General features: G+C 36.8%; 1 pseudogene; it reads right to left on the reverse strand.

The window, feature by feature from the left end:
• Positions 1 to 104: 104 nt before the first annotated feature.
• LOC142433534 (developmental pluripotency-associated protein 4 pseudogene) lies at positions 105 to 27042 on the reverse strand (annotated as a pseudogene).

Raw genomic sequence — 27042 nt, forward strand, 5'->3', positions numbered from 1 at the left:
AACATCAGTGTCTTCTGTATCTCAACTCAAGAAGCTTCAAGCAAAACTGGGGCCGAGAGGGTTGACTTCACAGTCCAGATTGCAGAAAGTGACACCCACACCTGTCAGTCTGTGCACACCACAAGTTGGAACATGGAAGGCCGTAGACTGAAACCCAGAGGAATATTATGTAAATTATCAATTGCAATTTTGAAAGTGTCCTTTCCCCAGGTACTCCACTCACTTTGGAGGTTTTCCTTTAACATCTTGTTCCTCTGGACACATTTGGGACACAACAGATTGTCTTCTATATGCGGAGGTTGAAAACTGATGGCAGGTATCAAGAAGTGAGCACTCATTCTCCCTGGGTTTTCAGGGACCCAGGTTTGTCCAGCATGAAACTGCAACCAAACCCAACCACTTTTGTTTGCAGAAAAACATTTCCCTTGTACTACAAACCACCTAACAGCATAAATCTCTTGCGGTGATTCTTCCACCCCTACCTTCCCAGCTTTGCCTGCAGTTCTTGACCCAGAGGCCAACACAGCCTCATGGGAAGAGCTTGTAACCGGTCTTACCGTATTGTCAACTGTATTGACGTCCTGCTGGAGAACAGATTCAAAGGCAGGCACCCCTTCTTCAGAGGAAGGAGCTGCTTCAGGAGGGTCAGTCTCTTCAGTACACATACTCTTTTTCTGAGAACCATTCGGTGGAGGTGTTTTCCCCTTGGCCACATTTGATTTTTTTAGCCATGTCTGGATCTTGGCTTCCTTTGCTGTGGCAGGAAAATTCTGAACTTGACTTGGGCAAGGACATTCACACAGTTGCTTTTATGCATCTAGTTTCTGGCCTGTGGTGCTCAGTTTTAATTGATGGCACCAGGCCCGCAGTATGTCTCAATGAACCAGGTGAACTGGTGGTAGTTTAGATGGTAATGGAGGAATTAGAATCTTCTTTTGAGGTTTCAAGCTGTCATCATTTTGCGAAATATCTTTTGGGAAAATTTTTCTTTTATAGTCATTTGTTTTAGTCACTTGAGACACACTGTACTGTACAGTTGATGATGTGCTTGGTTCATTAGTAGCCCACAGTAGTTGTTCAGGTTCTGACACTGGTTCAAAGCTGAGAGTGACACACTCTTCTGCCAGTTTCTCTGTGGAGTTCCACGTTAAGGGGGTTTATTAGGAAAGTTAACAGGTTGCCACCATTCAGGATCAGAAAACAATAGTCATTGGTTTCCTTAATGAGCAGCCAAGTCGCTCTATTATCTCAGCCTCTGAGTCATGTGTTCCCTTGGCTTTTGGCTTCAAGTTCCAGGAAGCTGACCTCCTTGAGACTGTCCCACTGTTCCATAATCTCAGGTCAGAGGAGGACATAATCCATAGCCTCACCACTGCTTTTCTGAGTCTCGGTGCCAATTTCTGATGTATCATGTCCTGTTGGTTTCCACTACTTTGGACAAGATCTTGAATGTGCTCTACCAAGGTGTTCTCTCAAGTTAGTATTTTGTTGATAATACTTAATAACAACAACATATCGGGCCTGACTTCAGGGTGATGTTGTTATGTACATTAATCTCAGGTTGTTATCTCCAATTATTGATTCTCTGTCAAAAGAACCCTGGTTAGTTATATCTTATAGTGTTCCAGTTTATACAAAGTCCCTTAATTTTTTCCTGGAAATGCCATATCTTTATCATCATATTTACATCATAATTTATAGATATATGAAATTTGGTTGGCAACTTTTGTTTCAGATATACATATATATCTATCTCATACCATTGCCTTTACAATAGCCAAGCACAATCGAAATATCTAGGGATACACCTGACTTTAAAAAACCCAAAATATTTGTACCAGGAAAACTACAGAACACTATCACAAGAAACCAAGGATGACCTCAATAAATGGAAGAATATCCCATGTTCATGGATTGGAAGACTCAATATAGTAAAGATGTCTGTTCTTCCCAAGGCACTATATGAATTTAATACTATACCAATATGAATACCATCATCCTTCTTCAAAGAATTGGAAAAATTGATGACCAACTTCACATGGAGAGAGAAGCCCAGAATTAGCAGAGAATTCCTCAAGAAAAAGGGCACAGTGGGAGGGCTTGTTCTACCTGACTTTAGCATATATTATACAACCACAGTGGCCAAAACAGTATTATACTGGTATAACAACAGATAATCAGACCAATGAAAAAGAGCTGAAAACCCAGAAATAGAAACATCAGCATACAGGCAACTGATTCTTGATAATTCCCCCCCCCCAATCAAATGGGAAGTAGATGCCCTCTTCACTAAGTGGTGCTGGAAAAAATGAATATCTACCTGCAGAAAAATGAAACAAGACCCTTACCTCACTCCATGAACAAGAATAAACTCAAGGTGGATCACAGACCTTGGGGTAAAACCCCAAACTATTAGGGCCATTAATGCGGGAATTGGGACAAACCTGAGAACTTCAGCATAGGGAATACATAGGCTATGGAAAATTGGGAAAGATGCAAATACAGAGGAGTCACAAATTGACAAGTGGGATATACTGAAGTAAATCACCTGTGTACATAGAAAGAATTCACCAAGAGAGTAATAAGAGAGTTCATAGATTGGGAAAATATTTTTAGCAGTGACACATCAGACAAAGGCCGTATTACTAAAATCTACAATACTTTGCAAGCTTACAATAAGAAAAAAAAAACTAACTGCCCACCAAGGAGGTGGGAAAAGGACCTGAACAGAAGTTTCACAGGAGCAGAAATCTGAATGGCCAATGAACACATGAGAGAATGTTCCCGATCATTCCCTTAAGGGAAAAACTCAAATTAAAGCAACCATGAAATACCACCTAACACCCTCAAAGGTAGCTCAATTAAAAAAATCAGAAAGTAACAAGTGTTGGAAAATACTGTGGGGAGATAGGAACTCTCGCCCACTGCTGGTGGACCTATAGGTATGTACAACCATTATGGAGACCAATTTGGCAACACCTAAAACAGATGGAGATTGAGCTACCCTACAACCAAACAATCCTCCTACTGGGCACATACCCAGAAAAGAAAAGCAACAAACCACGGCCAGACACCTGTGCTCCAGTGTTCGTCACGGCACAGGTCACAATCGCAAGGACTTGAAAACAAGGAAAATTCCCATCAATGGACAAATGGATCAAACAAGTGTGGTAATACATACAGTAGAGTGCTATGCATGCCTAAAAAGCAGCGATGAATCCATAAAGCACATTGCTGCATGGGAAGAACTTCAGTAAATTATGTTCAGCAAAGTAAGTAGAGCAAAAAAGGACAAGTACAAATGAGTCCACTGAGGTAAACTTAAAAGACAACAACAACGGGACATAGGGGAAAAACTACTTTATATATATATATCCATGGGGTGAGGTCCAGGAACTATGGCAGGGGCCAAACCCAATCCATGCATACATATGGCAGCCAACTAAACAGGAGGGGTAAATAAAGAGAAAAAAAATACATGGGTAGCAGACTAGTAGGGCACAAACCCACACAAGGGGAGAGTATGTTTATATTTCCACAGTAGAGAAAGAGAGAGACCAGGTTTCAACCTAATGCACCAAGACGTGAATACAACATACTGACATGTATGAGGGAACCAATAGAGAGGTCCGTAGGGGCCTGCCCCATTCCCAACTATGTGGACATCCCTACTTCCCCCCTCAGAAGAATGCTCTTCAGAGGACAGCACTGGGGCTACAGCATAGTGAAAGGGACATGTTGGATTAGAGCACACAGGAGAAACGCGAAGGGATGTGGAGGGAAGAGAGGACACAACAGGACAGTAGGGCTGACCACACCACGGGACACGGCATCCCTCCCTGAACCATGGCACTGTGGGGACAGCACTGGAGAGGCAAGGTGGGAATAGTGCACGAAATGGCCCTATCATTCTGGGGTAAGGCACTGAGGGCATGCAGCAGAGCAGCTGGGGGAGCAGAGTGATGAAACCCCTGGAGATAACCAAAAATAGACTTTGGAGACAGGATGTGGCACCCCATCAGACTCGGATGGAAAACACTCATAAAGGTCAACAAACAGACCTTAAACTATTTATAGACTTATTTATTTTTGTCAGTGACTTTCTTTTTGTTTTTGTTATTTTGGGGTTTTTTTGGCTGTTGTTATTGTTTTGTTGGTTGTTACTACCTTTGTTCTTTTATTTGACCCTGACTGGTTTTCACACTTAATAATGTATCTGCATGTCTATCTAGATAAGATAGGCATGATAAATAATTCAGAGATGAAAAGAACAGGACCAATGGTTCTGGGGGGATACAGGAGAAGGGGAGGTGGGAGAAAGGAAGGCAGGGAGGGCACTGGGAAACCAACACAGGGACAAGGGAACAACAAGTGAACAAAAATCAATGGAAGGAATGTCGTAAGATGCCTAGTGGGGCTTAATCAAGGGCAATGTAGCAGCGAGGAATTGATTACTAAACACAAATGAAGCCTGAACATGATGGTCGAACAGAGGAAAGGAATAAGGAAATAGAAGAAAGAACCAGGAGGCAAAGGGCATCTATAGAGGCCTAAATACAGGCATATACATATGTAAATATATATGTAATTTGAGAGGGGAGTAGAACTATGTACTCATATCCATATGTTAAGAATTAAGGTTGCAGATGGACATTGGACATCGACTCAAGTACTCCCTTAACCCAAGGACACTTTTTCTAATAATCCAGCATTCTGTGATGCTCACCTTCCCCACATAATCGCTGAAGACAAAATGGGTTCATAAGCAAATGTAGTGAAGAAAACTGACGGTCTCTGGCTATCAAAAGATATAGTGTCTAGGGTCTTAAAGGCTTGAAGATAAACAAGCAGCCATCTAGCTGAGAAGCAACAAAGCCCACATGGAAGAAGCGCAACAGCCTGTGTGATCATGAGTTGTCAATGGAATCAGGTACCACACATCTAAGACCAAGAGTAAAACCATACTCAAGGTGAATGGGGAGGGGGCATGGAGTGGATACCCAATGCCCATCTATAGACAATTGTACATCCCCCTACAGAGGGGTCACAGGGAAGAGATGAATCAGTCAGGGGGCAATATAGCACTGATGATCTATTTCTATGGTGCTTCCTTCACCCCACTATCATGACCGCAATTCTACCTTACAAATCAGATTAGACCAGAGCATGCACACTGCTACAGATTAGAGCCCAAAACAGAGGGAATCCAGGATATATAAACCCCTCAGGGCCAACATGGAGATTAGAGCTACCAGGAGGATTATGGGAGGGGAGGAGGAGGAAGAGGGAATCGATCAATGGATCAACCTAGAACTCCCTCCAAGGGGGAAAAATAATGGAAAAGTGGGGGATGGGTGACAGAGGACGATGTAAGATATGGAAAAAATAATCTATAACTTATCAAGAGATCGTGAGGTAGGGCGGGCGGGGGAGGGAGGGGGAAGAAATGGGGAGCTGATATCAAGGGCTCAAGTGGGAAGAAAATGCTTTGAAAATGATGATGGCGGCAAATGTGCTGAACACACTGAATGAATGCATGAATTGTTATAAGAGATGTAAGAGCCCTCAATAAAAGTATTTAAAAAAACATTCTCTATGATTTTTTTTCCCCATTTGTCCCTTTCTATTCTGGAATTCCTATCACATGTACGTTATTCCTTTTGATGGTTTCCTATACAATACTTAGACTTTCTTTGCATTTTCATTCTTTCTCCTAATTTTCCCTATTTAAGCATTTCATTAATTTTGCTCCTTTACCTTTTCAATGCAGCGCTCATAGTGTAGTAGTTACAAATTAGATTGTAATCTGCATGGTCAGCAGTTCAAAACCATCAGTAACTCCATGGGAGAAAGACTGGGCTTTCTACTTCCAAAAACAGTTACAGTCTCAGAAACCCACAGGGGGTTGCTATGAATTAGCATTGACTCAATGACAGTTAGTTTGGTTTTCTTTTGGTTTGCCTTTTCAATGTATTATCTAAATTCATTCTGAAATTAATTTAATTTTACTCCTTTGCCCTTCCAATGTAGTACCTACTTCTGAAATCTTAGTATCATTTTTCTGGAGTTCTATTTTCTTTTTTGTAAATTTTTATTTTTGGTTTCTTTTTTTTCATTTTTAGCTGCAGCTTTCTTGATATTTCTCTTAATCTATCTCAAGTATTGAATACTGTTCTTTTAAATTATTTTCAGATAACTCCAATGCCACTTCTTATTCAGTAAGGTGGTGAGGCTCCAGGAAATTCAGGTGTGGCTGGGACATATGGTCACATTTAATATATTTTATTTGATGGGACAAGAAAACAAAGATTCAAAAAACAATAAAAAAAGTATAGGAATAAAAACAAGTAGGAGAAAACAGGGCAACAAAATCATGGAAAATATTTTAGCAACAAAAATAAATGATAATTGAAAACTAAAAACAAAGGAAAGAGAAAAGAAACTGCAATATGCAAAATTAGGGATGGGGTAAAGATAGGAGTAAAGAAAATAGTAAAAATCAGCACATTTTAGTAAAATAACAAGAAACAAAAAAGAAGACAGAGAGGGTAAAATGAAAAGATATGTAGTAAAGAATGAAAACAATGGAAAGAAAAAGCAACAGGAGGCAAAGAAAAGAAAAACAGAGGTATAAACTGGTAGGATAGAGCTACGGGTTGAGTTGGCACCCTCTGCCAATTAAGGAGCTCGTGGGGTGTGGGGATTAATTGAGAGGGTGGTTCCCAATCCTAGACGGAGTTCCTGGAAACCAACTTTTTCTCAAGTTTCAGGGTACCCGATCTAGAAGTTGTGCCAATGCATATGATAATTGAGATCAGGGTGCCTTTTCCTTACCTGGAAGCTTCTTGGCGAGGCTGCTGGTTATTGAAGAAATTCTTGCTTCTTCAGTGGTGGCTGCAGACTGAAACTGTGAGTTTTGCTGGTTCAGTTAGGTGAAGCTCATGGGCCTGTTTGTTACAAACTGCTTGGGTCTTTAAAAGATTAAAAATGGTCATCCAAATTACAAAAATATGTCCACTCTTTACTTGCAGCAACAAAGGAAGAAGAATGAGAAATAGGTAGAAGAAAGTGGATGTGTGACTAATGATCTACATGAACAACTGCCTCCTTCCCTACACAAATAGAAAAAAAACTGGATGATATCTGGCTGCCATTACTGAAAGTTTTGACCATATAATTTTGCAAAAGAATACTGATTAAAATGGAGAAAAAATGCACAGATAAATATCCTATGCATCAGTTAGTTGAAAGGGACTTATATTAACTATAGTGAATTTTTAAAAATCATGGAGTTTAATATGTCACGAATGATGCAGCCTAGAGTAATGATGTTTCATTCATATTCCAAAGGGATATTCCCAAGGTCTATATTGAAGTGTAATATCATCTGTGACAGGATTCTCTCTATATGGATTAAAGGAAATACAGTCAATGCAAACATTATTCATATTTATGAACAAACCATAAAAGTGATAAAAAATTGAAGAATGATACCAATATCTTGAGTCAGAGAGTGATCAAATATGCAATCAAGATACTTTAACAATTATTGTCAATTTTATTGCAAAAATTAGAAATGAAGATGAAGGAACAGTACTTAGAAAATAATGGTCTTTGTGGTAGAAACAAAACTGGACATCACATGAGATAAAATTTTGCAAAACCGTTGCCTTGTTATAGCAGCAACTTTTAAAATAATACAAACAACAACTATAATCTTGGACATTTCCAAGTGAAATACACAGAAAGAAAAAGAACTACATTTTTTGGGAAGAGATGATGAAGCTCAATATCAATAGCTAAAAACAATCCAGAGACTGTCTGTGGAAAAAATCATCAATTGGTCATATGTACAGTTTGAAGCTGAAGAGAATTAAAACAAGTACATTAACCAATATAATATCTTAAGTCCATTCCACATGAATTTAGAGATAGTCTCAAGAACAGATTTGATGCATTGAACAGTAATGACAGAAGAATTTATCAGCTTGGGAGGACATAAAAAACATTCATAAACAAAGCAAAAGGTCATTAAAAAGACAAGAAAGAAGATATTAAGTTTGATGTCAGAAGGCACTCTGAAACTTGCTCTTGATTTTAGACTAGCTAAGGCAGATGAAAAAAATTATAAAGTCAAAGAGTTGAACCAAAACATTTAAAGGGCATCTTGAGAAGACAAAGTAAAATATTATAATGAGATGTATACAGTCCTAGAATTAGAAAACCCAAAACTAGAACATGTTCACCATATATTAACCTAGAATTTCTTGGAATTTTTCAAGCTTTGATTTGTAATATTGAAAGGATGTGTGGGTAAAAATATTAAATGATCCAGGAAGAAACCAAGGAAGGTATAAAGAATACATAGAGTTACTGTACCCAAAATAACCTTTTGACATTTCATCCTTACATGAAGAAACATATGAGCAAGAACTAATGATACTGGAATAAGAAATTCAAGTTGCATTGAAGGCAATAGCCAAAAATAAGCTTAGAGTAATTGATGGAATACCAAATTAAATTTTTCAAGAAGCACTAGAAACACAAGTCTATGCAAGCAAATGTGAAAGACAGCTTATTGACCAATTGACTGGAAGATACCCATATTTGTACCTATTCCAAAGAGAAGTGATCAACAGAATGCTAAAATTATAGAACAATATTTTTAATATCACATGCAAGTAAAGTTTTGCTGAAGATCATCCAACAGCAGTTGTAGCAGTATATTGACAGGGAGCTGTGAGAGGTTTAGACCAGATTCAAAACAGGATGTGGAACAAGATACATCATTTCTGATCTTAGATGGATCTTGGCACAAAGTAGAGAATATCAGAAATATGTTTATTTGATTTGCCTGTAGAGACCATAATAAACTAATGAGAGCTTTGAGAAAATAGCAATTCCAGAATTAATTAAGAGACATTGGGGCAAATAGAACAAAGGCATACAGCATTTTTAAAAATTAAGAACAGGTTATATCAAAGTTTCATATTCTCATCATACTTGTATTTATTAAATCTGTATTCTGAGCAAAGCATCAGAGGAGCTGGATTATATGAAGAAGAATGTGGCATCAGAATTGAAGTGAAGCTTATTAACAACTCACGATATGCAGGTGACATGATCATGCCTGCTGAAAGTGAGCGCTTGCTGATGGAGTTCAGGAATAGTAGCCCTCAGTATGGATTACATCTCAATGTAAAAAGACTCAAATTCTCACCATGGAAACAATAGGTAACGTAAGGACAAATGGAGTAAAGATTGGAATTGTAAAGGATTTTGCCTTGCTTGTATTCACAATCAATTCTCATCAAAGCTAGGGTCAAGAGATCAAAAGACACAATTCATTGGGTAAATTTGCTCCACAACACCTCTTTATAATGTTGAAATGCAGGAAGGTGTCTCTGAGGACTAAGGTGCACATGACCCAAGCTTAGGAATTTTCAATTGCCTCATACACATGTGAAAGTTGAACACTGAATAAGGAAGACAGAAGAAAAACTGATATGATTGTATGTTGGTGCTGGCAAAGTTATCGAAAGTCCCATGGACTATTATTTTTGATTCAAAAATTTCTTTTTTGAAGGAACCTTGGTGGCTATTGTGTTACCTATTGGGCTGCTAACCACAAGATCATCACTCTGAAACCACCAGCTGCTCTGCAGAAGAAACATGAGGCTTTCTACTCCAGCAAACAGTTGCAGTCTGAAAAACCTGAGGCAGTTCTATTCTGCCCTAAAAGGTCACCATGAGTTAAACTTGACCTGATGGTTCGAAGCTTGATTTTCTGGAATATTCTTCATTATGCATTTATATTAAAAAAGTATATTGCTGTCAGGTCAGTTCCAACTCCTACTGATGCTATGAAACAGCAAAACTGGACCGTTGTCTTTAAGACCGTAGAATCAGATTGACACAGTTTACTCCAATGGGGTTCAAATTGAAGGTTTCAAATTGCCAACATTTAGCTAACAGCAGAGTGCTTAACCACAGTGCTACAAGGACATGCTACACATTTCTCTAAATGAACTAGTTTAGATTTCTGATTACTTGCTAGTATTCTTTGATATATTTTCATATTTTACATGGCAGAAAAATCATCTTATTTACCTTCATATTCCCAGGCACTGAAATTTTACTTTAAAATTTACTAATTTTTAACTGTGCTAATAGGTATTAATGTTATCGTAGAAGCATTTTAATGACAAGTTATTTTGAGGCCTTTTGTAGAGCCAATTGTTATAAAATGTATAGTTCTATGGGCAGGAACCCCCCTCAAAACTCCATTTCTCCAATGATATGAAATCATATTTCAGGCTACTTCAATAGTATTAATAATATTTAAAGTGTAATTAGATGTTAACATAGGAATAAATAATATCAAACATGAAAACAATAGAAACTTGTGATTACTACTTGAAAGGTACTATAATAGTCCTAATATATGAATTTCCTAGACAGACTACTGATTCTGGTGATATTTCACAACAACATGCTTTGAACAGTTTTTCCTATAAATTTAAAGAGAGTCATGGGCATTAGGAAAAGCAAAGGGACTCTTAATATCAGCACTTGGCTTTGACACTAGATCAATTCAGTCTGCCTTTATATTTGTAAAACAAACTCAGCAAAACAAAAATCTTATATTTAAATAGCACTATTCTCTTTAAAAAGCAGTTAATCTCCACCCACTCCCAGGATGGCTCATGAATTATTTTCCTCATATTTGTACTCTAAAATTTGAAGCTTTGAACTTGACATAATATGGATAATCTAATGCTAAAGCCAGAATTATTTTTCTTGAGCTACATTAGCCCCTATATGTGTTATCTTTGTGTTGATGTAACTGTATGCCATACAGGAAATAATTTTATTTGTGGTCAGGTAGATACAGAATGTCAAAAACTGTTTCCAAAAGGTCTTTTCTTTGTAGTCAAGTAGATTCAGGATAATGATTAGCTATTTATGAAAGGTGTTTACATATACCATTATTTTTCACTCTTATTTACAATAAACCCTCAGGTAAAAGCCTGCTTAACAAGCAGTTTTGATAGGCTGTTCCCAGAAAAATATGTCTTGAGATGGCTTTGTGAGCATCATGTTATCATCTAATCATGTTATGTGTGATTTGGACTTGTGAAAACAATGCAGAAAAGTTCAACAGATTGAATCAGGTTTTGTAGGAATACACAAAATACAAAAACTCACCTAAACTAAGATACTAAAAACTATATATATTACTAAGATCATCTAAAAGGTCTTTTCTTTCATCCACATCTCTGAAATATATGCTATTTTGGGAAAAATTACATATCCAAATGCCTTTACATTAAATCAATATTTTTAACCAATAGATGTATATTTTATGATAAGTAAAATATAAAATTATTTTTTCATTCTTTGGAGATGTACAATGAGGTACCCATAAAAACCTGGGATTTTTTTCCTCAAAGCTGTATATTTAAAATTTTTTTACAGAACAACATTATCATCTTCAACGTACTCTCCATTATACTTAATGAATTTTTTGAGTCAGTGATTTTATTATTGGAAACATTTTTCAAATTCATCTGTTTGTATGGCTGACAGCACTTCCTCATTTTTTCTTAGCCTTTTCTAAGTCATCAAATTGCTGTCCTTTTATGTCCTTCTGCATTCCTGAAAATAAAGAGATGTCACACTGACTGAGGTCAGGTGAGTAAGGTGCATTGAGCAAGAGAGACGTGCTGTTTTTTGCCAAAACTCACACACTGAGATGGTTGTGTGAGCAGGTGCGTTATTGTGGTGGCAAAAACAGTCCCGTCTGCCACAAATCAGGCCTCAATTGTCTCACACTGTTACACAATCTACTATAAATAGAAAACTAGATGAACAGTCTGACCTCGTGGAACAAACTCCAAATTCACTATTCATCTCACATCACATCCAGTTTTTTTTTTGTGTGTGTGTCCTCTTGTATTCCTTTAAATGTATAGTTCTTTTGTTTTCCAACTTCGCCGATCTCACTTCATGTTCATACATTTTTAAATCATTCTAGAATTTCTGACAAAGTTCCCAAAAATATATAAAACTCTGCACACTAATACCAGATCCAGAAACTCCAGGCTTTTATGGTAACAATGAGAAGTGACAGAATGGATCTGTTAGAAAATATCACTTCAAAAAAACAAAAAAGGAATGAGTTGTGTGTATCCAGAAAAAAGATATAACAATTTGTATGCCGAGTATGAGTTCAGATTGACAATATTTGAATATTAGATTTGCCATTTAAAACTGTCTAATGTCAGATAACTTATTTAACTTTTTAATGAATCAATGTCCTCATTTATAAAATATGAATAATATTAACTACCTCATTTGTGTCTATAAATGTGGATTGATTATATGTGGGTTACGTTACAGTGCATATACTGCATATTTGTGTTTCGGTAGAAACAGTATAAAGGTAGAGGCCCCACCTCTCTTTTTCTCTATTAAATTATGAAAAAGGCAATTACTTCTATTTTGTTTTCAGAAGATTATGAGAATAGAAATCTTAGAGAATGAACACTTCAACATATTGTGAATTTTTATGTGATTTATTTATACTTTGGATTTTATGGTTATTTTGTATCTACATATAACTTGTGTAGGGATATCCATCACCCCCCCACCAACAGTTTATCCTATTATTAATATCTTGAATTAGAGTGAGGCATAATTATTTATTAACACCCATAGTTTGCATTAAGGTTTATTCTTTGGGTTGTACAGTTCTTTGGGCTTTGACAAATGCTTGTCATGCATCCAACATTATAGTATACAGAGCAGTTTAATTGACTTTAAAATGTCATGATTTCACTTAATCATTCCTAACTCCCACCCCACACTGCCACACACACATGCTGATTCTTCTTTTTCTTAACATTCTGTATAGTTTTGCCCTTAAAGAATGTCACATAGTTTGTATCATACAAATCTAGCTCTTTCAGCCTGATTTCCTTCACTTAGCAATATGTACTCAAGCTTTCTCCACATTTTTTCTTCCTTAATAGTAGTATAGATTTATCACAGGTTTATTTCTATTGTTTTTAATCCATTACCTTATTAAAGGGCATCTGAGTTACTTGCAATGTTTGCGAATTATGATTGAAGCTAGTAGAAAAATCATGTGCATGCTTTTTATGTGTACATAAATATTTAAGGTCATTTGGGTACAAACCTAGTAGAGTGATCATATTAGTAGGGTATGTGTTTAGTTTTGTGAGAAACTGCCCAAATGTCTTTGAAAGTAACTATCATTTTGCATTCTCATCAGCAATAAATAAGAGTTTCTGTTGTTGTTCCACATCCTTGCCAGTTGTCAGTGTTTTTTTGGGGGTTATTTTAACATTTTAACTTTTTATTCATTCTAATAGGTCTTTATGGGGTGTGATGGTTCAGTGGTGGAATTCTTGTACCCGTGTTCCATTGTCAGCCAAATGCTCATACATAGCAAACACTCATTTGTCAGTGGAAGCCTACATGCTGCTAGTATGCAGAACAGGCTTCAGTACAGCATCCAAATTAAAGACAAAGTAAGAAGAAAATTACTTAATGCGAACACAATGGATTTAATCTGTAATAGTCATGGGGATTGAGAAGGACTGTGGATGTCATTGTTATACTGTGGATAGCATTATGAAGTATGGAAATTTCAGAACACTTCATTGTGCTCCTTCAGAACTTGTACCTCGATCAATAGGCAATCGTGTGAACAGAACAAGAGCATAATGCATGGTTTAAAATCAAGGAATGTGTGCATCAGGGTTGTATCTTCTGACCATACTTATTCAATTTATATTCTGAGCAAATCCTTAGAGAAGCTGTATATGGGCGGCATACAAATTCTTGCAGAAAGTGTGGAGGAACTGAAGCACTTGCTGATGAGCATTAAGGATTGTAGCCTTCAGTATGGACTGCAACTCAATGTAAGGAAGACCAAAATCCTCACAACTGGACCAAAGGTAACATCATGATCCATGCGGAAAAAAATTGAAGTGGTTAAGGATTTCATCTTGCTTAAATACACGTTCAATACTCATGGAACCAGCCCTCAAGAGATCCAACAATGTATTTCATTAGGTCAGCCTGCTGCACAAGACCTCTTTAGAGTACTGAAGAGTCAGGAAGTTACTATGAGGACTAAAATGCAGTTGACCCACGCCATGGATTTCTCCATTGCATCATATGCGTGTGAATGTTGGGCACTGCATAAGCAAGGAAGTAGAAAATGAGATGCATTTCTATTGTGATGCTGGAGAAAAATCATGTGAAAAGGACAAAAAGATGTGGATAAAGTAAGGCCATAGTGTTCGTAAGAGGCAAAGATGCAAAGACTTTGTCTTACATATTTTGGACATATTGTCAGTGGAGACCAATCCCTGGAGAAGGAGATCATGTTTGATAAAGGAGAGGGAAGTGAAAACGAGGAAGACCCCTGAGGAGCCCAGTGGCTGCATCAATGGGCTCATGCATGGGAACAATTGTGAGCATGACATAGGACCTCAAATATTTATTGTGTTGTGTAGGGTCGCTATGGGTTAGAGCCTTATCGATGGCACCTAACAACAATAACACTGTTATCATCATACTATTTCTCTGTTCGGTTCCGTGGGAGTTTGACTGATATATTTCAAGGGTCTTTCATTGGGAGCATATATGCTTAATATGATTATATGTACATACTCTACTATTCCTTTAATCATTGGGTAGTGTCCTTTATTTCTCTGTCATGATTTTTTTTGCATTGTAGCCTATTTTATTTGAGATTAATGTTGATACATCTCCTTTTTTAAAATCATTTTATTGGGGGCTCTTACAGCTTTTATCACAAACTCTCCATCCATCCATTGTGTCAAGCACATTTGTACATTTGTTGACATCATCATTTTCAAAACATTTGCTTTCTACTTGAGCCCTTGGTATCAGCTAATTTCCTCCCTCATGAACCCTTGATAATTTATATATATTTTCCCATGTCTTACACTGCCTGCTGTTTCCCATCACCTACTTTTCTGTTGTCCATCCCCCTGGGAGGGGGTTATATGTCGATCAATGTGATTGGTTCCTCCTTTATTCCCCCACTTCCCCCTTACCCACTTAGTATCGCTACTCTCATTATTGGTCCTGAGAGGTTTATCTGTCATGGATTCCCTGTGTTGTGAGCTTTGATCTGTAACAGTGTACATGCTCTCGTCTAGCCAGATTTGTAAAGGTAAAATTGGGGTCTTGATAGTGGGGGGGTTATTAAAGAACTAGAGCGAAGTTGTATGTTTCATTGGTGCTATACTGCACATTGACTGGCTCATCTCTTCCTTGAGACCCTTCTGTAAGGGGATGTCCATTTGTCTACAGATGGGTTTTGGGTCTCCACTCTGCCTTACCCATCTTTCACATCGATATGATATTTTGTTTTGGTCTTTGACATCTGATACCTGATTCCATCAATACCTCATGATCACACAGGCTGCTGTGTTTCTTCCATATGGACTTTGTTGCTTCTCAGCTTGTTTATCTTCAAGCCTTTAAGACTCTAGATACTATACCTTTTGATAGCTGGGAACCATCAGCTTTCTTCATCACATTTGCTGTGCACCCATTTGGTCTTCAGCAATCGTGTTGGGAAGGACCACATCTCCTTTATATTACTATTCACATGGTATATTTTTATGTAGCATTTGATTGTAGATGATAATTGTGTGTATATGAGATATGTGTTTCTTGGTAGCTACATAGTGTTTTTTTTTATTGAGTCTGATACTCTCTGTCTCTTGACTGGTGCATATAATCCAATAGCAGTTAATGTCATAATTGATAGGTGTGAGTTTATTCCTGTCATTTTGATTTTGTGATTTTATGACTACAGTGTTATTAGTTCTTTAGCTTTCTTATGTATCTTTGCTGTTTTTGATCCTGCTTTGAGTGTTTTGGCTTTTGCGTTGAGCTGTCTTTTATGTTGATTTCAGGTTTGTCTCATAACTTTAATATTTTGTTTGCTTGTCCTTGTTTTTTTGTTTTCAAATTCTTTTAATTACTGGGTATATTCTCTTAATGTCTGGGAGCACTCTCTTCCTTCACAGTTGAGTGATAATTTTGCTGGTCATAAGATTCTTGGTTGTTGGTTTTAATGTGTTTTTTTTCTTTCAAGACTTAATATAGTTCACTATATTATATTGCCTACATGGTTTCTGATAAAGAATCAAGCGAAATTGTATTGATTTTCCTTTGTGTGTGACTGTTGTTTAGTCTCAAGGTCTCAGAATTCTCCTCTTATTCTTCATAGTGGAGAATTTGATTACAATACACCATACTACTATTCTACTGGGGATTTATCCTGTTTAGGTTTCTCTCAGCTTCTTAAATATTGTTATCTTATTTTATGAAGTTAGGAATTTGTTCTTCCAGTAGTTATAGCACTATTTTCTTTACCGTTTTTTTTTTTTTTTGCTTGTGTCTTGTTCTGGAATCCCAGTGAGACGTAGATTATTCCTCTTGATAGCGTGCCATATAGTTTTAGATATTCTTCAAACTCCTTTGCTTTTTTGTTGCTTTTTCTATTTTTCTACTCATAGATTAGAGTTAAATGATTTGTCTTTGAGCTCACTAATTTAGGATTTCTTTCTTCAACTCTATTACAGTGTTATTAATTAATTAATTTATTTTTTTATTTTCAGAAGCTAACTTTATTCTACAGGAAATATGGTCTCTATGCAAGTTTTAAAAATCACTTTTTCTCTCCCTCTTCCAGCATTTTTGTGCATTAAAGAAAACTGAAAAGCAAAGAGAAAAAAAGCAAGGAACACACAAGGCATCCAGAGTCATTTTGATGATTTGATCCAGTTTGGCATGTCTTTCTGCAACCTATGTATATATGTAAATGGCTGAATACACGAGTTTAGACAGTTTAGGTCACACAGATTGAATCCATGTGTTTTTTTCAACACATCATGAATATTTACCAGTGCAAAGTTTCAAAACCATGAGCATTTTGCCAAGAAGGAATATAATATAAATGCTTTTATGTCAGAAAAAGAAACTAAAACATCCCCTTGGGAGGAAAAATAATTCGTAAAACAGAAAAATGGTCAACAGACCTCTACAAAGGTTATGGGCAGAATTATAATTAAAATACTGCACTCCCTTAATGCTCATTTTAAAATGAATCATAAAACAAGAGAACAATAAGTATAATGCTTCTAAGAGGATTATCATATTTTAAACTATTAAAATAAAACCAAGGTGTTTCCACTGAATTTAATATACTTATATAGTACAGTCAAGTGATGTACACATACATCAATGGTTATCATCAAAATGCAAATTCAGACACATACTTTCATACATTCCTTCCCTTGTACATCCTGCTGCCCTTCTGCCACCAACCTAACCAATCTTGGTGTATACTGCTCAAAAGTGGTTTAAAAATTCTATGTCCAAATATGTTTACAGATTGGTTAACTCACTGGGACTACTTTTTTATCATACATTTCATCTCAAGGCATCTAAAAAGCTTAGATGCTGTAAAGTAATAAACATTCTCCTGAATAAGCACATTTATGATTATATACGTTTTCCACGGTTTCCTAGATGTGCAGACACTAGCCAACATTCTTTCCCTCTGCCCTTCCTCATCTCTTTCCACCACCTGCAATGATTGAGTAGAAAATAACCAGCTCTAAGAGGACTAAAAGAGCACCCCACCGAAGATCGTTCTTCTAAGAGATTGTTTTATTACCTCTATTTTGAACATATTTTGTGTGTTAGGATTTATTTATCCTTTAATACACAGCAATATTAACTAAATACACATACAAAACCATGTGTAGACAATATGAATTGTTCAAAATCTTGGCATAGAGAACTTCCCTCTACATCTCCTTTCCCACCTCTCCACCCCTGCCCCTACTACCCAGTGTATTGCCTCCCAGACATCAAAACAAACAATTACATGCCCTAAATGCAACAATTCCTATGAATTACAACCAAAAAAAGTATGTAAATTGTTTTACTTTACATCCTGTCTTAACAGATTGTGTGCTTCTAAACATCTAGGAGGACTATTTTTAGGTCTTTCCAATAACGACTTAGGTCTGTCCACTATACACACAGCAGTATTGAATCAACTGCACATCTGTAACAAGGACGAGAATCTGAAAATGTCCTTTAAATAAATATTATGATCTAGAATCCCTCCACCTCATCTCCATCAATCCAGTTGGCAAATATATGCATCTGTAATCCACAAGTCATCTCTCTAAAGCTGAGCATAAAATGTCCAAACTGTTTTAGTTTACTAAATCGACTTTTGGTGTACAGTGACGACCTCTGAAAATCAATTGAGAAGACACTCTTGGATATAAACTCTGTTATGTGTGCGCAGTTTATTCACACTACTCTGTATGTAGTGGACAAACAAGTCCTTATTTAAACATCTAGTCTTTCTAGATGTTTATAAGTTTACAAATATGTTAAAAGAAGAGATAGTAACATATTTTAGAGATACCCTTTTGTTAAAATTCATATGAACTTTTGTCTTTTGAAAATGGTATTGCCCTCCCTCAATGCATGAATACTTTCTTTTATTAAATTGGCACTCTACGATGCTCACCCTCCGACACAACTGCTGAAACCAAAGCGGGTGAACAAGTAAATGTCGTGAAGAAAGACGATGGTACCCGGGCTATCAAAAGAGATAGTGTCTGGGGTCTTAAAGGCTTGAAGATAAACAAGTGGCCATGTAGCTCAAAAGCAACAAAGCCCACATGGAAGAACACACCAGCCTGTATGATCACGTGGTCCCGAAGGGATCAGTTATCAGGCATCAACGAACAAAAAATCATATCATTTGCTGCACATCTCTATGATATGATCGCCGAAGACAAATGGGTGCATAAGCAAATGTGGCGAAGAAAGCTGATGGTGCCTGGCTATCAAAAGAGATAGTGTCTGGGGTCTTAAAGGCTTGAAGGTGAACAAGCGGCCATCTAGCTCAGAAGCAACAAAGCCCACATGCATGAAGCACACCAGCCAGTGCGATCACGAGGTACCAAAGGAACCAGGTATTAGGCATCATGCAAATATATATATATATATATATATATATACATACACACACATACATATACATATACCATAGTGAATGAAGGGGGGAGTGCAGAGTGGAGACCCAAAGCCAATTTGTCGGCCACTGGAGATTCCTTCACAGAGGGGTTTAGGAGAGAAGATGGGTCAGTCAGGGTGCGATGTAGTACCAGTGAAGAACACAGCTTTCCCCCAGATCCTGGATGCTTCCTCCCCCCAACTACCATGATCCGAATTCTACCTTGCAGGGCTGGATAGGGCAGAGGCTGTACACTGGTACATATGAGGGCTGGAGGCACAGGGAATCCAGGGTGAATGATACCTTCGGGACCAAGGGTGTGAGGGGCGATGCTGGGAGAGTGGAGGGTGAGTGGGTTGGAAAGGGGGAACTGATTACAAGGATCCACATGTGACCTTCCTGGGAGATGGATGGCAGAGAAGGGGGTGAAGGGAGACTCCGGATAGAACAAGATATGACAAAATAACAATCTATAAATTATCAAGGGCTCATGAGGGAGGGGGGAGCGAGGAGGGAGGGGAAAAAAAGATGACCTGATGCAGAGGGCTGAAGTGGAGAGCAAATGCTTTGAGAATGATTAAGGCAAAGAATGTAGGGATATGCTTTATACAATTGATGTATGTATATGTATGGATTGTGATAAGAGTTGTATGAGCCCCTAATAAAATGTTAAAAAAAGAAAGAAAATGGTATTGCCAAAATGCCTGTGATAGTTACATAATTTTATGTCAACTTGTAATGTGTGGGTGGAATCTGGCCTCTCAATCAGGTTACAGCCTGATGTTGCCTTCTTGTAGATGTGACCTCTTCCTAACCTCTCCCCCTCTCTCTGTCTTCATCTCCTTCTGTCTAGTCGCTTGGAGAGCTGCCAGAGCCTGGGGACTTTGCATACAGGAGATGTTTCTGTTTTCAGCTACATTACATGTGGCTTCATGAGTCTGAGGAGGGCCTTATGGTGTAGTATTGGACTTATGGACTAAAATTTGACATTTGGACTTGAGCTTGAATTGCCTGGGATTTTTTTCTGGATAAATATTGACCTCTTGATATAAAGCTCTTTCTTACTCATAGATGAGTGTCCTTGGATTTGCTCATCTGGTCAACGCAGCCTAATGCACCACTTCTCTGTGAAGCACATGTTTGTGTTTGCTCATGGAGGATAGAGAAGAAAATGCAAAGGTATTTACCAGCATGTTTGTGATAAGGCAAGAAGAATCATAGTCCCATGTGTTCTGTGTATTTTGTATTACTTTTCTGTGTATATAGTGTATATAAAGGAAAAGTCCTAATTTTACACTGGTATTTTATAGTTTTGTATAATTCTGTTCTTAGTATTAATTTTAAGGGTTTGTATTTGGATTTTGTATGTAAGATTTCTAGTTTTTCTATTCTTCTCTCTATTCTCTCAGACTCTTTCTCTAACAGCTGAATTTACCCAGTCATGTTGTTTCTGAATTATATTTCAGATCATTTCATAGTCTGTTCAATTACAGTGATTTTCTTTAAGGTCTGCATATAGTTCACTTGTATCTGTTTTTTCTTTGCTCTCTTTTTCATGTGTGTGTGTATACTGATATTTTACTGCTTACTCCACTACTTGAAGTAGCTGTTGAGATGACAAGTCATTTGGTCTCTGTGGGTGTAGGTAGTTCTATGAAATGGTTTGGGAGAAGAATAATAGAAACTTCATAACAAGTAGAGAAGGAAAGGATAGAGATTAGGAGAAAGAGGAAAGACAAAAAGAATTGAAGGAAGAAATAGCGGCCAGAGAAAAATACATAAAGTTCATTCTTATATATTTAAGTAAAATGAGCAAATACAATAAAATAAAAATGAAAGAAAGTGTAGACTAATTAAAAAGAAATTATACAATTGTCCAATATTTTATTGTAGACACAAGGGGTGAAGTAAATGCTTTTGTATTTTGGGGGGGATCTAAACTGTGCTTAACCCAAACCATGGTGTTTTTCCATTGCCTCATATGTATGTATTAGGCGGAAATTGAATAAGGAAGACTGAAGAAGAATTGATGAATTTGAATTGTGGTGTGAGAAGAATATTGAAAGTATTATTGACTGCTATCAGGACAAACCATTCTTGAAAAAAGTATGACCAGAGTGCTCATTAAAGGCAAGAATAGCAATACTTTGCCTTACAAACTTTAGACATATTGTCAGGAGAGATCAGTCCCTGGAGAAGGACATATACTTGGCAAAGTCGAGGGGCAGAGAAAAAGAGGAGAGACCTTAAAAAAGGAGTTGAAATTATGGATGTAGCAATGGGCTCAGACATTGGAACAAATTTATGGATGGCACAGGACCGTGTGTATTTCATTCTGTTGTGTATAGGGTCATTGTGGGTTAGGATTGACTCAATGTTCCCTAAGAAGAACAATAAAAACAAGCTTTGCCAGAAATGTTGTGGCTACTATGGTGTGCTTCCTTAAGAAAGGAGAAAGCACTGAGGTGGACTTTGGATGTGGGCTGAACGTGCACAGGGTGAGCACCAGTTGAGCAGTTTCAAGCAAGGTATGCCAAGGTGTGGAGTATATCTGCCTAGTCAGGTGCTTGGACCATCCAGGAATCCTTTTATTTGGATTGCCAGTCCAGTGTAGAATCAAAGGAGTCCAATGTGCCAGAGAGGTTATGGAGCATTTCCTTTGGGAGCCAAAAAGGTCTTGAAGGGTGGACAAGGCTCAGGGCCCAGGCTATCTAGAAAGAAAATATGTCATATATAAAAACTTGGGGAAGAGAGGGCAGGTTTCATGCCATTCAGGCAGTGATGAAGTCTCCCAGGGCAGTTCAGGAAGGAGGGAATGGAGCATAGGAGAGGCTGTCCCTTGGGAAAGCTGAGGGCAGATGATATTGGCAGAATTCTTCAATTTTAGGTTGGTGTATACATTTGAATAATAGTTTTTATTGGATTTCTTTGTATGTAGATAGATGTTATCCTATCCCAGATATTTTTCTTTAAGATAAATCTGGAAATGTCCTTTTTATAGTAAATGCTATGCCATCCTCTTGAATTTATCATTCCCAGTATAGTAAGCCATATGTTTGCTTGATTCCAAATGTCCAATACCAGTCAATTTCAGTTCATTAAGTCCTAAGATATTGTCACAAAATAAACTTCTTCATCACAAATACTTTTATTAGACCACACTAATAGTGACTACACACATGGATATCTCCAGGTAGAATATACAGAAGTCAAATTGACTACATCTATTGGAAGAGGCAATAAAGAAACTCCATCAGCAGGTAAATATGGCCAGGGGCCGACTATGAACAGACCATTCATTGCTCATATATAAGTTCAGCTTGAAGTTGAAAAAATGAAAACAAGTCCACAAAAGTCAAAATTTGATTTTGAATACATACCAGCTGAAAAAGAGTTAATCATTCAATATGATGGATTGGCACAGTGCCTGCAACAATGGATTCAAATTTAACATTTGTGAATATGGCACCAGACTAGGCAAGGTTTTGTTTTATTGTACGTAGGGTTGCTATGAATCATAACTGACTTGAAGGCACTTAACAACAACGAGAAATTTATTGGAAAAGGTGTTTAGTTTCAGAGCTTCTCCTTTATAATTCACTTGTCTCCGAGTCTTTTAGATTCCCATGTATGTTTTTCAGTTTAGTTTTGTTTTTCTTTCTTAAAAACAAATAAACCAATGCCTTATATTTAAAGAATTGATATTGTCATGTGTCTCAGTTTACAGCATATTATAGTTTGGTGTTTTTGGAAGACCATTGTGCTCTTTCGTGGATTCCTTTTTTCCTACATTCACATATATCTCAATTGCCATTTCCATTGGTCTCCCTTTAGATGGCTCCCTGGGTTTCATAAGTCTCCCTTTCTTAGATGTGTATGTGTTTCCATGTGTATTTTGTCTTGTTTAACACTTTGTTTTAAAATTTTTATTAACCAACCATGGTAGCATTACATTGAAGGGATCCAAAGTACATCTCATTGCAATTTTCAACAAATTATGATGTATATTATATAACATACACAAATTTTGAGTTTTAAAAAGTCTGTTTTTTAAAAAATCAGATTTTTTCTTTGTATCTAATTCAGGTTTTATCAGTATTCAATAGATCGGCAGAATTAGTAAGATGCTTTACAAAAAATGAAGTACAATAAAATGATTAAATAAAACACATTACAATAAAATGATATATATAAACTTAATCTCAGATATACCTTCATTGCTTCTTTTCACATATGTACACCTTCCCCCTCTCTTAGTACCTAAGAACCCAAATCACTTCAAATTCCTCCCCTTTTCATTAATTACTCTTTTACATTTTTCTTTTTTCTGACTTGTGGTTTTGATCCCCTCAGTTGGTATGACTGGTGGGTGATGCAATGAAGAGAGGAGTCCTGGGTGTTGTTTTGTTCTCTTTTATATACAATTACTTAAACAAAATAAAAAGTTTATAATTGATATTTATGTTGTCAAATCAAATGTTAAAAATTAACTCATGAATCACCATGATTTATTTGTTTCTCTACTTTATTTTCATAGAAATTTACCAAAATTCAGCTTTCCTTTTGATTAAATATGAGATTTTATTTGTTCTTGGCTCTTAATCACTATGTACAATATTATTTCTGTGATATGATTACTTCTAAATTGCAAACAAAGAAACAATTTTGTTAAGCAAGTTGTTGATAAGCTGTGAAGTACAGTTAGTCAATAAAATTCATACTAATGCAAAATATTTTCCCAGGCTACTTCTGATCTTTATTATAATTGTTACATCAAATGTATCTTTAAGATAAGAAATGTATTTTGACTAGGGATTTATCTATGACAAAATGGACAGAAAGCAACATCCTAAATTAAATTCTCATGAATGATGGGTATAATGGTATATATGTCAGTATTCAAACTCATTCAAATTATTCATATACTTAAGGGCCTAGTGTGTAATGGACAGTTTTTATATAACCCTCAGGAAAATAATTTTAAATAACATTAACTCTTCTGTCATCTTAGTGCTTTGGGAATCAGTGATTCATACTGTTCCTAGGAGAACCTCCTTTCCAAACAATATTTTATATGATGATTAATTAATTCTCATATCACCTTGGGAACTATTCTCTAAATTACATACAAGAGAGAAATTTTAAAACTGTAAAGTTGCGTAAAAATTTTAGATCATAATGAAAGATAGGATTAACACAATTACTCAAGCAATGCTAAGTAAATTTTACTACAAATGTTAGACTGGCATCATTACCTAAAGTTATCACAGGATAAACTTATATGCATTGGAGGATGATAGTGATTTAGATAAATTTGAAAATCCAGAAAATAAAGAACTTCCATCCTTCTTTGATATTCTCAGGTGTCAACCCTATTTACTTTTGCTTTTTTATTCCTGTGGTGAAGGAGCTACGGATTGGGAAATAATGTTTAGATAATAAGCGTGACCCATGAGGAGTAAGCAGAGTAAGTATGCAGGAGGCACCTTGAGAATATGCCGGCCAAGTTTAACTAGCATTTGAGGTATGGCCTGCATGTTAGACACTCTTATAAGTAGCAGCTTTGGATTTTCTGCTTCTGCACACATAATCTCTCCACTGTGGAAAATTGCCAGGTACTGAGTATTAGTAAGACTTCAGAATGCTATATCTCAATAAAGAAAAAGTGCAATTTGCCTATTTAATACTTATAAGGTAAGTTTTTAGTTGTGTAAATATGAGGAACTATAAACATTCTTCGTAAGCAAGAAAATGTATCATACTTGAAGAAGGTTAATGGAAAAACTATGTACAGGTGTAGGAAATTCAAGGAAAGCAGCAAGTCATAGTGAAATCCTCAGGGATTGTAGACAGCATCAAGTTTATAGCACTGTAGAACTAAACTGGCAGAGCCAAGTTGTGGTTATAAGGACTCTAGAATAGTTGAACCACTAGCTGTAGGAGAGGGCTGTCCCGTAGATGCTATGGCCTTGGTTAGATTAATGTAGTACCTATACACTTACTGTTAGCAAGGAGTGAATGGAGGAAATAAATATTTAATGTATCTTCTTTCCCTTCTTTTTTTATACTTATGAAGGTGGTTCTCATTGGATTCTTCTCGGGAAATTGTATTCTTTCTTATAGAAGCTATTATTTAAGTTACCACAATGATAGCTAAGATATTCTATTTATTTAAATATGGTTTTTATGAGTAGGCCAGAGATCAATGAGTAGGACAGAGATGAAGAACAGACCAGAAATCTGGAGCAGGCTGGAGTGCCAGAGCAGAGCTCTTGTCTTCCCTTGGCTGTGGATACCGAGCTTAGTCAATTTCTGAGGACATGCTCAACCATGGCACCAAAATGGTCACACTGCCCACCATCACATCCCCTTTCAACCCCAAACATCAGAAATACAACCAATTTGACCCCAAAAAACAGCAATTATGTACAACTTGTCATACATTTTATGTACTGATCTTCCAAAGAAACATTAAAATATCAGTTAACAATTTTTTTAAAGTTAAAAATAAAATTAAATAAATATGGAGGCTTAGGCCTGTAAAACAAATCTGTGTCCAGATTATGTACATAGCCTTATGATGACAAATTTCTTCCCTCTTCATAATGGAAAGCTGATAAAGGTTCATTAAATCAGTCAGCTTACCATATAACTGGCCGGTTCCCCCAGGTAGAAAAATTGGGGCTCATTTTTTGCCACTAATATAGGAAGATTAAAGAGTTAATAGCAACAGCAACAAGATTAGTCTTTTTTGTTGTTGTTCATGGTGGTGGTTTTAACAAAAACCCCACAAGTTTATTGTCTCATGGTTTTTTTGACGCCATCTTTTTTTAAATTTAAATTTAATTTTTTATTAGGGGCTGATACAACCCTTATCATAGTCCATACATACATAAATTGTGTAAAGCACATTTGAAAATTCATTGCCCTCCTCATTCTCAAAATATTTGCTCTCCACTTAAGCCCCTGGAATCAGGTCTTCATGTTTTCCCCTCCTTCCCCGCTCCCCCCTCCCTCATGAATTATTAGCTTGTCATATCTTGCTCTGTCCCATGTCTCCCTTCACCTACTTTTTTGGTTTTACATGGCAGAAAATCTCCCTTCACCTACATTTCTGGTCCTCTCTGTTTGTGTCCTTCCCTATTTCCAATAGACTATGTATTCCCTGCTCCAAAGTTCTAAGGTTTTTACAATTCCCTCATTAATGGCCCTAGTAGTTTGACATTTTACTGCAAGGTCAGTAATCCACCTTGAGTTTACTCTTGTGTATGAAGTGAGCTAAGGGTGTTGCTTTACTTTTCTGCCGGTAGATACCCAGTTTTTCTAACAGCATTTGTTTCCCATTTGATATTTTGGGGCCCTTATCAAAGATCAGTTGTCTGCATGCTGATTATTTTATTTCTGGGTTTTCAGTTTGTTTCCATTGGTCTGAGCAGCTGTCATTTTATCTGTAGTATGTCGTTTTGACCACAGTGGCTGTATAATAGTTGCTAAAGTCAGGTAAAGCAAGCCTTCCAACCTTGTCCTTCTTCTTGAGGAGTTTTCTGATAATTCTGGACTTCTTTCCTCCCCATATGAAGTTGGTAATCAGTTTTCCAATTCTTTGAGGAAAGATGATAGCATTAAACTTATATAGTGCGTTGGGCAGACCTAACATCTTTTATATGCTGAGTCTTCAAATCCAAAAGCAGAGATATTCTTCCATTTGTGGAGGTTGCTCTTGGCTTCTTGTAATAATGTTCCGTAGTTTTCCTCTTACACATAATTTGTTTTTTTGGTCAGCAAATCCCCAGATATTTCAAGTTGTGCTTGACTATCGTGAAGCGTATTACCTTTTCGATCCCCTCTTCCGTGGTCTTGTCCGATGTGTCTAGCAGTCCGGTAGACTTCTCTTTGTTAATCTTGTATCCTACCACTGTCAT

The sequence above is a fragment of the Tenrec ecaudatus genome, chromosome X, assembly GCF_050624435.1.
Source record: "Tenrec ecaudatus isolate mTenEca1 chromosome X, mTenEca1.hap1, whole genome shotgun sequence".
Taxonomy (NCBI): Eukaryota; Metazoa; Chordata; class Mammalia; order Afrosoricida; family Tenrecidae; genus Tenrec; species Tenrec ecaudatus.